The sequence below is a fragment of the Orbicella franksi genome, chromosome 9, assembly GCF_964199315.1.
Source record: "Orbicella franksi chromosome 9, jaOrbFran1.1, whole genome shotgun sequence".
NCBI lineage: Eukaryota > Metazoa > Cnidaria > Anthozoa > Scleractinia > Merulinidae > Orbicella > Orbicella franksi.
Window position 1 is genome coordinate 13,810,078 of NC_138153.1, and position 12,867 is coordinate 13,822,944.

Sequence of the window (12,867 nt, forward strand, 5' to 3'; positions counted from 1 at the left end):
TTTGTGCAATATGGTTGACCCGCGAGGCTTTGCAATCACCCTAGTGATCAGAAAGGAGGAATTTCTGAAAAAAACAGTCATTTCGTGCATTAACAATTTGAGGCGTTAAACAAAGTAGACTTTGATCTTTCAATTAAAAGCCGTTTTAATAAGAAATTGAGATTATGAAGCAAACTTCAGATTTCTCTGCGTGCATACATCACCAGCATAAAATAACTCCTTGACAAAACTCGCGCCACTTTCTAATCCAATCAGAAGTAAAACCAAAACCAGTTGTGACTACTCATTCGTTTTCCCGCGCTTTTAGTCAGCTACATGTTATTACTTCGAGTTTTGATTGACTGTAGTGTCTGTGTGCTTAGTGATTGGCTAGAGTTATTACTTTGGTTTTGGATTTTACCACACTCATATTGAAAGCGCAAAAAGACGATGGAAAAAATTTTCTTTAATACTATGAAGTCTCTGTGCAGTCCTGTTACTTTCCTACGCAGAAACTCTTTGGGCTATTTGACCGCTCTTTGAGCTCGTAACGAACCCAAACAGCGTCTATGTAGGAAGCTACAGGCCTTTTAGCTTCTCAGTGATCTAGTCTAATCCACATTAGAGTTGTTTCTTAAAATACTTCAAGTTTAGATTTACTAAAACGTCTCAAATATGTTCGCATAGAGGACGTTTGAAAACAAATAGACTTAGTTCTCAGTTTCAAACTACCAGTTCCTATAAATAATATCTAATCATGTCTAATATTGGTTCTAAATCGTAGATGGCACTGCATCAAGAGCATAGGCCCTTGGTAATTTTAGTTAGCTCAGATTCTCAGTGTCACCACACTTTTGGCATATACTGGTGTTAATAGCAGTTGTCGATCTTTCTCGAAAATGCCATTAATGGTGACTTATTATCAAGCTATTTAAAAAGGGCTGCCAAACAAAACTGGCAAAGTTTGATCAACTGCCATACGACAGAAATCAAAATGACCGCAAGAAATATCACAGGAACTGTTCCCAGAATGATGATTTCAACGACATGTAACACAGTCATACAAACTCGCTCCTGCTCCGAGAGAAGCCCGCCATTTATAGCAAGCGCAGCTTCAGCCATGTTGATGACCGCCAAAACAAGCAAGGCAGTCAACGAGGCCGTTTCTGCATGATTAACACGTGGGTCTTGGAATGGCTTTTCCCATATATGGTGCACAAGAATAGCAGCGCACGTGACACTCAAGCAAACCAGCCGAACGAAAGGAAACACGATGAAAGTGTGGAGGCAGATCAGAACCAAGCGACGACCAATTAAAACGCTTTCCCAGTACACGGTTCCAGGACCCTGGCCACCGCTACTTTTCCTGAAAGGACCGTAAACAACATCGTCCGTTAGATCATGGTAATCGTGCTCGGCTTCGGTCGACCGATCGCTAGTTAGCAAAGGTGATAGTTCGTCGTTAACACGTTGAGTTTCCGTTGCGTTAAGGGAACTCTTCTTGCAAATAACCATCCAAAGAACAGCGAACGGCAATGGAAAGACACAAGCACACAAAAATTGCTTTGTAGACATGACTTTGCCGTTAAGCAGACTTGATCCAAGGTACAAAACAAAAATGAAAGGGATTATGTAAACAGCCAGAAAAACTCCACACATTTTTTGCCACCATTGCCAACAATGGATGTTTCCATCGTAGAAGAAGCGAGAGGTTGACTGGATTTCCACGCAGTTCAAGGTCTTAAGTGCTGCGCACGCTAGTGCCGAATAGCCAAGCAGCAAACATTCTGTGGTAGCTCCAAAGTACTGACCAGAGGAAGGCAAGGCCGGAGACTGTTTCCGAAATTTCCTGACAGTCCCATGCAAGAGAAAAATGACCAGGACACCTGATAACACGGCGAAGACCTGAGAGGCATGCAAGAATATCTTTGAAGGCACTGTGAGCCCGCGAAATGGACAAACCAGGCCGTCGTTTGAACTGATTGCTTTAAAGTCGAACCAGCCAATGATTGGAGTCAGCAAGTAACTGTATGCCAAATGCATCTCAATGCCCTCAGAGACGAACACTAAATTAGCGACCTGGTAAAAGTAGAAAAGTACTTTTACGTATCCACCGCCTTTTGAAGACGGATCGGATCCAAGATGGCCATCTGGAGTTGGGGCTTACATTCACCACAGAGGAACCCAGAACGGTTTCCGGAGCAGCCGCTGGACAAATAATGCTTGTTGTCATAAGGACAGCTGATGCTTTTAGTAGGACAACAATAACCGATTGGACAATTTTGAAAGTTGATAAATCCATGGTCTGGTAACAAAGGAAAACCCCAGAATTCTGGTTTTGCAGCAATGCCACTTGAACAGTTTCCACCAAACGGGCAAGGCAGACACGTTTTTGCAAATGGCTTTACACTGTAGAATCCTGTGGAACATGCCTTACAACTGATGATAAAGGACTGCGACATAGCCTCATATAACCCGTTTGGGCATTTATTATTTGAAACGAGGTGAGGGTGGGAGAACTTTGTCCAGCCCCTTAGCGTCCCCACAGGGCATTGAATGACCGAGGAATTGTCAACATGTGCAGCACTTGAGCCCGTGACCATGACATAGGCGTCAATGTCCTGGGCTGTGTAGACTGTGAGAGTCGCGTTTTTCAGATTTATGGGTCCTGAACTTGCATAATATATGAATCCTCGAAAGCCTGCAGAAATCATTAATTTGGGGTAAAGGAGGCGAGAAGTGCCCATTTTCCAATTTTGTGTGTGCTCAAAAGACGTGTTGACTAATTCAAGACTGGTGGAACTCTCTGCAATAAAAATTGTATACGCTGCAAAATTGTCAACAAATTGGCAATTGCTTAGAGTATTGTGCCCGTTTTCCAATCTCATTACTGAAGTATCCGGGTTGTTTTTATGGAACGCAACTTTGATAAATCGGATCAGGTTTCCGTAATTCCATTTTGGAATTTTACATGCGCGGAGATCTCTTTCATCGGGCGGTAATCTAAACAACAAAATGGTACCTTGTACTGTATTGTTCTCAAAAGTGGTGTCTTGTATCGCTATTTGGTTTCCTTGTGCTGTAGTGTAGATGAAAAACAAGGCCAAGCTACCGAGACCAGAATTTACAAACCAATTTGCAGTAAAGTAAACGCGTCTTATCTGCAGAAAGGCGTTTGCTTTCGCCTTAATCTCCATGGAAAATAGTTCATTGTTTACAAAGTGAGAGTCTTGTAAGAAAAAAGTTGAGTTAGTTCTTTCATTTAAGCCCAGCTGAATATAAATTCCTCCACCATTGTTGTTCCTGTAGTGTAAGCCACTTATGTTCATCCGTGAAAGATAAAGACCTACCACTTGGAAATGAACTGGCTGTCCCTCCAATGTGTTATTATCGGCCCTTGGCTTTGCTTTATTTTCAGAAATGACCGTATCGATAAGAGTGAAACTGAGTTGATACGAGTCAATACTGATGGTTGTCCAGTCGTATGTAAAACCTTCATCCTGCGAATTCGCATGAAAGGTGCAGTCAACAATCGTAAGTTCTAAGAAATAACCTTCAGTGTACAAAGTTGAACTCCCTTTGGCCACCTTGTTATACACAAATGAAACATTTTCCAAATAAACTTTTAGGTAACCCTGTTGTGCAGATAATGCCAGAGTACCACCCATGGGAAAATCTTCAATAAAGTCTAGATTGTGTAAAATATTTCTCATGAACAAGGCATTTCGAATTAGAACTGAACCTGCCTCTAGTGTAATCGCTATCACGTATATCGCTGATCCCTCGTCTCTGGCGCTGTTTTCAAGAAATTTGCAGTCTTCGATCTGCAGAAAAAATTCGTCTAAACTTTCAACCAGCATGGCACCACCCTCCAATGAGGCACTGTTATTGATGAAATCAGACTTTGTAACGGAAATGTTTACCATGCTAACGTCTCGGTTCACAGTGATCGCTCCTCCGCCAGTATTATGACAAAACCTTGATTCACTAATATACACTGAAATGCTGCCCCTTGTTGATTGCTTTCTGATATAATCTGTAGAGTACGGCTGAGAAATAATGCTCACGTCCTTTTGAATGCTACCTCTATTCTTCTGGTGACCTTTCACCGTTTGCCCGTTTGCAGAATTAACATAAATTGTCTGGATGTGAAGACATCCTCCCATGGGCGCCTCGTTATACATGAATGAGATGTTGGTTAATGTCATAGACAAGCCATATTTCTTGTGCTGTCTTGTTAACAATACCATAAATACAGCGACATCAACCCTTTTAAGGCTTTCCCAAGTAACGCTATTGTCGATGAACGTGGTGTCGTGAACTTCTATTCGAGGGCTGTTCCCGACAACACAGATGCATGAAAAAGCATTGTTACTGAAAACGGAGTTCTTTATTGTCAAAGAGAAATGTTCCTGGAAAGCCTCAAAATTGACTACAGCAGTTGCGTTCGGGAAAGGCATAGCATTTGTGAAGAGACATCTGTTGACATACAGCGAACAATTTCTAGCAGTAACAGAGCTATTAAATAACGTCAGCCCCGTTAACTGTATAATTACTGTCTCGGATGCCGCGTTACTCCCATCAAAAACGATTTGCCTTGAGGAGGAGCAATTAAGGAATACCTCAGCGTCGCCAAATCTCTTCAGAGACAAGCTTTTGTCGACGTAGAGTCCACCTGTATGTGATGTCGTCGGCAAGCAGGGGTATGGATCACGTGACGTGTCAGTGCCATCGATGTAGATGGTGTCGTTCCACTGCGCCTGCGCAAGGGCAAGGCCAATCGTTTTGCAGGCATTGTGAATCGTCTCACCGCAAAAAGTCAAGTTGTTTCCATAGTGGCGGGAAACATAGATTTCTTTAGAGAAAACAGGCACTGCGGAAATATTTTAAAACAATTTTAAGTTAGTTTTAAGGCAAATATAAAGGTTCTTCAGTCGAACCTCTCCACAACGGCCACCTTGACGACAGGGGTGCCCGTTATAGGGAGGTAGGGATGTAATATGACACTTTTCTTAGCACGTAAATACGTAACTGTCAAAATATATAATAAAACTGAAATCAAACAGAAACAGAGACCAACGACGCGCGGAATGGATCCATTTTTGTCACCTTTTGCAATAAAACATGGGGCAGAGGCGGCGGAGTGTTTTGAAACAAAAGGGCTCATCGTTAAGCCAAACGCATACCTCTTATCTCTCCTAGTAGCCTTTTGGTGGCAGGCGTTTCGCAAATGGTTCTCAGATATTTGTAACCTGATCTACTTCGGGCAGACCATGAAACGGAATAGTGCTATTACGAAGGGGGGGGGGGGCAGCCCCCCAAATTTTCGTGTTTCCTTTCAGGGGGTGGGGGGGCTACAGCCTCCCTGCCCGTCTTGCTTCACCGCCTGTAGGGTATTTGTATACACCGTTCGTCAGTTGTTGATTAACTGGCCGTTGTCGAGAGGTTAATCGCGCAGTCTAATCGCCTTGCGTCACGCTTTTAGAATGCCGTCACACTAAAGACACTAAACAGACTCAGGATGCAGCGAAAACGGTGTTCAGGCTTGCTATAAAACGTAACATAAATACTGTCAGCGTATTGTTTAGCAAGAAGCTGAGATTATGTGTTAACATTTACGAATAGAATATGTATTAGTTCGTATTCCCAATACATGTCTGCTCGAATACATGATTACGTAATGTAACAGTAACATGACAACTTGATGAGGCTCGTCTCTGTCGCAATAATGATGAATTGTGCTGTAAAAATGTTGTAAAATCAGGAAGAAAATCATGGACAATGGGATGACAGCTTTCCTCCCTGTCAGTGCAGATTTGACCCTGTTCGTGTTAAAGCTCTCCGCCGTGATAGTACCTAGATGTCTGAATTTGGTTCTCACCCTTTCAAATTTCATTGTAAACTTGTTTTGTTGGTCAAGGACAAATTTCCAGCTTCGACTAATGATTCAGCATACTTTTCAGGTTACGCGTGTTTTATACCTTATTCCAAACTGCAAGCTAGGGAAGAAAGCCGGAAGTGACCGGAAGTGTCACGTGCAGAATACATATCCATAGTCACTGGAAGATTTGCTCGTCTTCCCATTTATATGTATATTCCAGATTAAAATGCTTCATAACACAGGGCCGATCATGGAAAATACGTTACTGAGAAGTTTGTTGATGAAGTGTTAGTCATATACAGACTACAGAAAGTAAACTGACTTATTTCCGTATGAACTGGAGGTATAGGGACTTCATAGTCACTTACCTTTGTTGATACCCCAAATACTCAAAGTTAGTAAAATGTTGATGAGTGAATTCATCGGTAAAGTTCAGGACAATCAGAAGCATCAAACAATTCTAGTTGAGCACAGTCCAGACCAGAGTCGGAGTACAGTCCAGATTCATTGAATAGATCGAGCCTTGTAGTTTCATTTTTCTATTCACTCGGCTGTCACGAGACCTGGGGGAGAGGTCAACCGACGATCACACGCGATCTCCTCGTGACGTCGTTTCTTTAATGGGATCATCCACGAAACAGGCGTTACACCGGTTTTCGACGACATCTTGACGGGTAGGCAAAGCGGTTAGAATTACAAAGTTTGTATGGGAATCCGATGGCAAATAACTTTTTCCAAAATTGAACTTTACACACTTTGTGAATCGCAACGTTAAAATACAAAGTTTGAAGGACGTAGCTTGGCTAGAAGACGCTCAGTTAACTTTTCTAATTTTGTAATTTCGAACCCGCTTTGCCTACCGTCAAGATGGCGTCGAAAACCGTGATAAGACCTATTACCAACGTAATGATGTCCAGCCACCTCTTTGCAGATAACGAGATTCTTGTGTCCATAGTTAGAGAACGGTATGCAGAATTGTAGCGGACCTCTGTCTGATGTCGTTTCATGCAATACCTACTGTAGTTGATGTTGATAAGTTAAATACCTTGGAGGGAGGACACAGCCAATAAATCCCATGACTAATACTACATTGCAATGGCAATATTAAGAGTGCTAGAACAGTAGAAGAAATACTGTACTGATGTATAGTGGCGTCTTCTGTTTTTTAGTTACGGGTCGACAATGTTACGTGTAGGAAAGATTTGGGCTGTACACGTTTTTCCATTCTAAATCCCACCTGACCTTGTCTGAGGAATTCGTTAGATGGAATTAACAATTCTTCTGAGGAAAATCTTTCTGAAGCCTTCGGTATGAATAGAACATTCGTTATTAATAGCCAGTTGCTACAAACGCTGAATCGAGTGGATAATGGAAACGAAGTGAAGGTATAAAAAGGCGGTAAATTTGTGATGCGGTGTTAAATTCTTGAGTTGAATGAAACATTTGGAGAGCAAGCTAGGCAGAGTTTTTCTTCTAAAATAGTCCTCGTACAATCTTCTCTCTAAAGTCATCTATCATTCTGGAAAATTGAGACGAACAAGAGCTAACAAAAAAGGTTTATGATTTGGAGGACCCGAAGTAATTGCGTTAGGCGGCTGTCATCATCAATACTGATCAATACTACAATTGTGTTGCTCAGAGAGTCCGACCCGATCAAGAAGTTTAAAATAGATAAAAGGACAAGACCACAATGTGAGGTAAATGCAAACAAAAACACTTAACTGAAATGCTAAGCGTAATTTTATGCCAAAAATCTCTTTGAAATCGCATTGTGAACGAAAATGTGCGGGTATTCGATCCTTCCTTGTATTGTATCAAAGTGCACGTAGGTTGCTTTCTTTTAAGGGATACTGTATGGATAAATATTACTGGGGGGCGGGGGGGGGGGGGGGTTCCGAGTATTGGCCTAAATATCCCTTATCTCGTTATTCCAGTTACTAAAATTAACGATTTTCCTACTTGATACCCTGGTTTATCTTACTTAAATATCTCAGATCCCCGGCTGACGGACCCATTCTCCTTAGGCCTTGAACCACAGTAACGCGTAGATTCCCAGTTTTGAAAATTCACAGAAAATAGAGGAAAAATCGTACGACTATCATAATATTTTCTTCAATGTGATCAGAAGAAAAAAGACTATTTTGACGGCTAAGGAAAAAAATTAGGGGTTAGGGGCACTTAAACTTTTTCCCCAAACATCCTGTATCCGGTTAATTAAACTCGTGGATACGCGAAGCGTAGAAACGTGTTTCTTGCGGGGACGTCGATATGCAAATGTGTCACTCACTCACTCACTCACTCAGGTGTAGACACTGTTCGTAATTGGTCGGCCCGAACGAGAACGCCCGAGGCCGACGCCATGTTGGAATAGTAACCGAGCCCGACGCCATATTGGAATAGTAACCGTGCAGTCAGCGCGAGCCTCGCTATCGTGTTTGCGCGGTTACTACTCAAAGGATGTATCGTACACATGCCATTAGGGACAGCGCGTCTCCCAACCCCAAAATGCATCGGGAACGAAAGAATATCGAGATCGAAATGTATTGTGGGCCAAAATATAATCAGATAGTGGGAGCCTGGTCTCTAACACTTGAAACGCCTGGTTGATTTCAGCTTTAAAACGTAGTTAGCGACCACCAGCCCACGTTTTCTCGAAATATTTCTGAAAGGAAACGCAAATTATCCCTCGAACGTCTCAGTCACAGAAATTTTTGCTCATCAGATCAGTTGTGCACCACGGTATTTATTATCTTGCAATTCATTGACCTATTTGTTACTAGTAAACGAACCTTAGCTTGTGTTGTGTATGTGGATTTTATATGTAGTTTCTTTAATTTGATTAACAATAATCATAACGGCTTGTCGTGTATTTAATGCAGCAATACAGAATTTCATACCGTAATCCCATTATAATTCCATACACATACCAACATTGAAAGCCTGAAAATATATAATATAATATATAATAATATTTATCTGTTTTTTTTGTTTCTGCATGTAATGTTTGTTTCAGATTTGTTGCTTAAAAGCAGTAAAAACTCTAGAACAATATGAAATAACTATATGACAATATTGAAATGACAGTAGATGTCAGACATGTACTCATAGTCCAATTTTCCTTAGAATGTTACTCGAGCCATGTATGGCAAAAAAATATTAAATTAATAGTAAACTTGTTGCAAAATCAATATAGTTCGCACTGTGCCATTCAGAACTTACATGTACATGTACATGTATATATCTGTGGTGGGGATCAAGTTGATAAAAATCCTACGGAAATGAGCTGATTGATCAAATATTTATGCAAAGCACAATGCCCAGTATTGTGATAGCCCACTGAAATTAAATGTGTGAAACACAAGACTAGTTTCACCTCATGCCAATAATGATTTCACATCCTTATCCCTGTTCTATTTTACAGAACATCAAAAACATGGTCTAATATTATTATTAATACAAGCTGCTGGAATAGTCTTGAATGACTGCTCTGTCCTTTTTTGCTAATAACAAAATGATTTCAATTGAAAGAGACCTGGCATGTTCCATATAGGTCGTCCAGAAACAGTTAGAATCAGCTTTTAAAATTTCACTAGTCTGACCTGTAATGATTTCAAATATTTTCTAGTGTGAAAATGTTTCCTGCACTAAATACTCTAAATAATGATATCATCTTCTCTATTTAGCACAGCATCAAACAAACAATTTTGCCAAGGGACCTGTAGATCTAGGTTTTCATTATCCCTGGTGATCTTTTTCATTTTGATAGAAGTAAATTATGATGATGTTCTTCACAATGAAGAAGCTAAAGACCTGTGAATAACATAAGCCAATATCATAAGCCAATATGGCAGTAGCCTGCTAGAAGGCTAGTGTCAGGTTGCACAGTTATCTCTACAAATCGTCACGAAAACATGTACAGCCTGCTACTGATCATATCACAAGGGCCATTTTAGAGATGAAAACTTAGGTCAAAAGGTTTCTAAAAGCACTCTTCTATCTTTGTACTACACTAACCACATGTCCTGCATTTTTCATGGGGCAGTGCATTTGGTTCATGTTAGAAGGAGTATTCCTTTGCAACATTGTTGTCTTTCTGTTGTTAAAGGATTTTGTGTTTGCAAACATGTGTTGTAAATATCAGAATAGTACTGGAAATGGGTCATGAAATAGGGTTTTACACATAATGCTCAAATTTGTTGTCATTATGCAAATGCTTGATGATCAAAAAATCTCACTATATATTATGCTCAAAAGACATCGGCCAGGTTTTGTCACTGTTATTCCTGCGTACTGCTAGATTCTTTTGCCTCACTATTATGCTCAAAATAATGCCAGCACAATGTGTAAAACCATATAATGACCACTAATGGGGGTGAGGGAAAGATGGAGTGGTCATCAGCGGAAGTTGTGGCACTTCCACAATAAACAAACTAAAACTTTGTTTCACACTGACAAGAATACGGCTTCGTCTCTGCTCATGGGCGACACAGTATTGGGTCAGGTGTTGCAAGAAGATTGATTCTTTGATCACTGGACCCGTTAACCATCAGAAAAGAGGGCTGTGCAAGGCTACCACAGCTGCGTTCACCAGAGTAATAACACCACATATATCAGTGCAACTCTGCAGGGAATAGTTACGGCATCACCGGTCACATTCATGACCCTGCCAATTAGTCGCACTGGGAGAGTGGGCAAGCACCAAATGACTCTTTTTGTGCTTTCCAACTTGTGGAATGTACCGTGCAAAATCATTGACGACATCAATGATGTCTGGGGGAGGTTGCCAAGCCAGCATCTTACAGTATATGATCTTCATGAAAGGTCGCAGCTCAACATCTACCAGTACCCAATGATTACCACCATTTTGAGGGTTGCCAATGAAAGTTTTGCCATTCCTTTGTCCCACATTCAGAGTGAAAACCAGCCTTTTTAATGGTCCAGGGTTAAGTAACTTAGGTTTCCTCATCATCTCGTTGTGGATATTAACAACGACGTTGGGCATAGTAGCATGGTATCATTTTGCATGTCATTAAGCTGTTTTAACACCCATGTGACGTGATCAGTATAGACCCAGCCTTGCATTCCCGATGCAGCAAGACAGGCAAGCTCATCTGCAGTCAATCCTGTTAATTAGTAACAACATGATATACTTTTCATCTGGCTTTATTAAATATTTTCTAAGGGAGTGGGGTAATAGACCTCAAAAAGTAGAGTTGGAGTGGGCTGCTAGCGGACAAAGATGTATATAAGATTATAAAGTTCTAAGCGTCACTGCTTTCTAATTCAACAAAACTGTGATACTGTATTGGAGATGGCATCCCCCAACCCCCCACCCCCTTTCCACCCTTCTACACCATGTGTAAAACCCTAATCGCATTTTTTCAGCTACAAAATAAGCATATCCCATTTTCTATTTTACATCATTTTACTTTTTCGGGCCCGTGCACGCATTTTCGTTTTGTTTATCTTTAAAATTACACAAACTTTATTGCATATTTTAGCCGGTTCCAGTACTAGTTCAGGATATACCTGGAAAAATAAGCCTACACATCACGACATCACTCCACATGAAGTCATTTCTTAATTTTTCTTTAAAAAAAACTTACCATAACTTGGTAGCATATCGTCAGTAGGATTGTCCCAGATCACGGCTTTGAATTTGTCGATCGATTTCTCGCCGAGTTTTGGGCTGGCGAAAAGCTTTCGAAAACCACCTCAGTATTGTAAGCACTGGGTTTGCCCTGTCGACGGCTCAACTTTGCAAGGATCATTCTATACATAAATATTGAACAATGCTTGGAGCAATTCAAGTGAAAAATTTTATTCAGGATTTACCTTACCCTCTAAAAATGATAAAATTAACCAGGCCTACTAATGTTAGAGACCAGGTTCCCGCTGTCTTGTTATATTTTGGTCCGTAATACATTTCGACCTCGATATTCTTTCGTTTCCAAAGCATTTTGGGGTTGGGAGACGCGCTGTCCCTAATGGCATGTGTATCGTACCAACCCGAATTGATGATTTTGTGGCTTTTACACGACCATTAATGTTACGTGTTTCGCTAGATTGAAGTGGGGTTGACTTCGAATGTTCGAATTAGTACTATGGCCAACTTGAGCGCTGAATTTCATGAGCATTTGACTCGTCCAGGCGTTCGAAATGACCAGGAGATGAGCATTTGTTTGCTGGAAAGTGACCCACTAATGTGGTAAGCTTCGATGAGAATGTGTCTTATTCGAGAACGTTAATGAACTTATATGAGCGAAACGAACACTTCTCAATGAACGAAACCAGGGCAAACATCGGCACCATTATATAATATTGTAATTTCATTTTTATAATTAGTAACATCTAAACCTGAGGCCAGCCAAAATATTGTTTTGAATATACCTTGTGTCAGCCTTGCAGTAGTCTGACTTATTACTTTTCAAGTTTGGCTGATTAGATCTCCTGTGAGATCCAACGTTCAATCAATTGAGTAATCCACGTTCAACCGACATCGAGTTAAGTTTAGATTACAGTTGTGTTCTCTATACTTGTCTTGTTTATTTTAGTATATTGATTTGAACTCTGAGTGGGATGTGAAATGCACATAAACGTGGAAAAAAATTCCCAAATACTTGACTTTGATAAGCTTAAATGATTTTTACCTTGTCTTGTGTTTACACTTTTGCTTCCTGATTGAAAAGATAACAAAGGGAAAGAAACCCCTCTGTGTGCTCGTTGGAGCACATATTTATGGGTGGAAAGACTTTTTGGATCAACACTGAAAATGCTTGCAAATGAGGCTACTTATTTTGATGTACTTTACATGCAATATATATAGAGAGACAAGCGGTTCTACATTGGAAAAGAAGTGCTGTCTCATAAGAAACCTTACCTATAGCGTTGAGTGAAATGCAATGAAAAAGGTCTGTAAGCTCTACGACTTGAATACTTGTAAATTTCCCCAGCAGGCAGACAAACATCAACATCAAGATCTGGGTGTATGTGTGTGTGTGTGTGTG

At 40.7% G+C, this 12,867-nt stretch overlaps 1 long non-coding RNA gene and 1 pseudogene across 2 annotated transcripts; both read right to left on the reverse strand.

Moving 5' to 3' along the window:
- Positions 1–19: 19 nt before the first annotated feature.
- Positions 20–7,699, reverse strand: LOC145498038 (uncharacterized; annotated as a pseudogene). The gene is made up of 2 exons (XR_014050771.1): positions 6,229–7,699; positions 20–4,852 (listed from the first exon to the last, which is right to left on the reverse strand). The product of XR_014050771.1 is annotated as an uncharacterized LOC145498038 (transcript).
- A 251-nt stretch (positions 7,700–7,950) lies between these two features.
- LOC145497258 (uncharacterized) lies at positions 7,951–12,867 on the reverse strand. Its single transcript, XR_014050670.1, has 2 exons — positions 11,467–12,867; positions 7,951–10,983 (listed from the first exon to the last, which is right to left on the reverse strand). It is a non-coding gene; the product is annotated as an uncharacterized LOC145497258 (long non-coding RNA).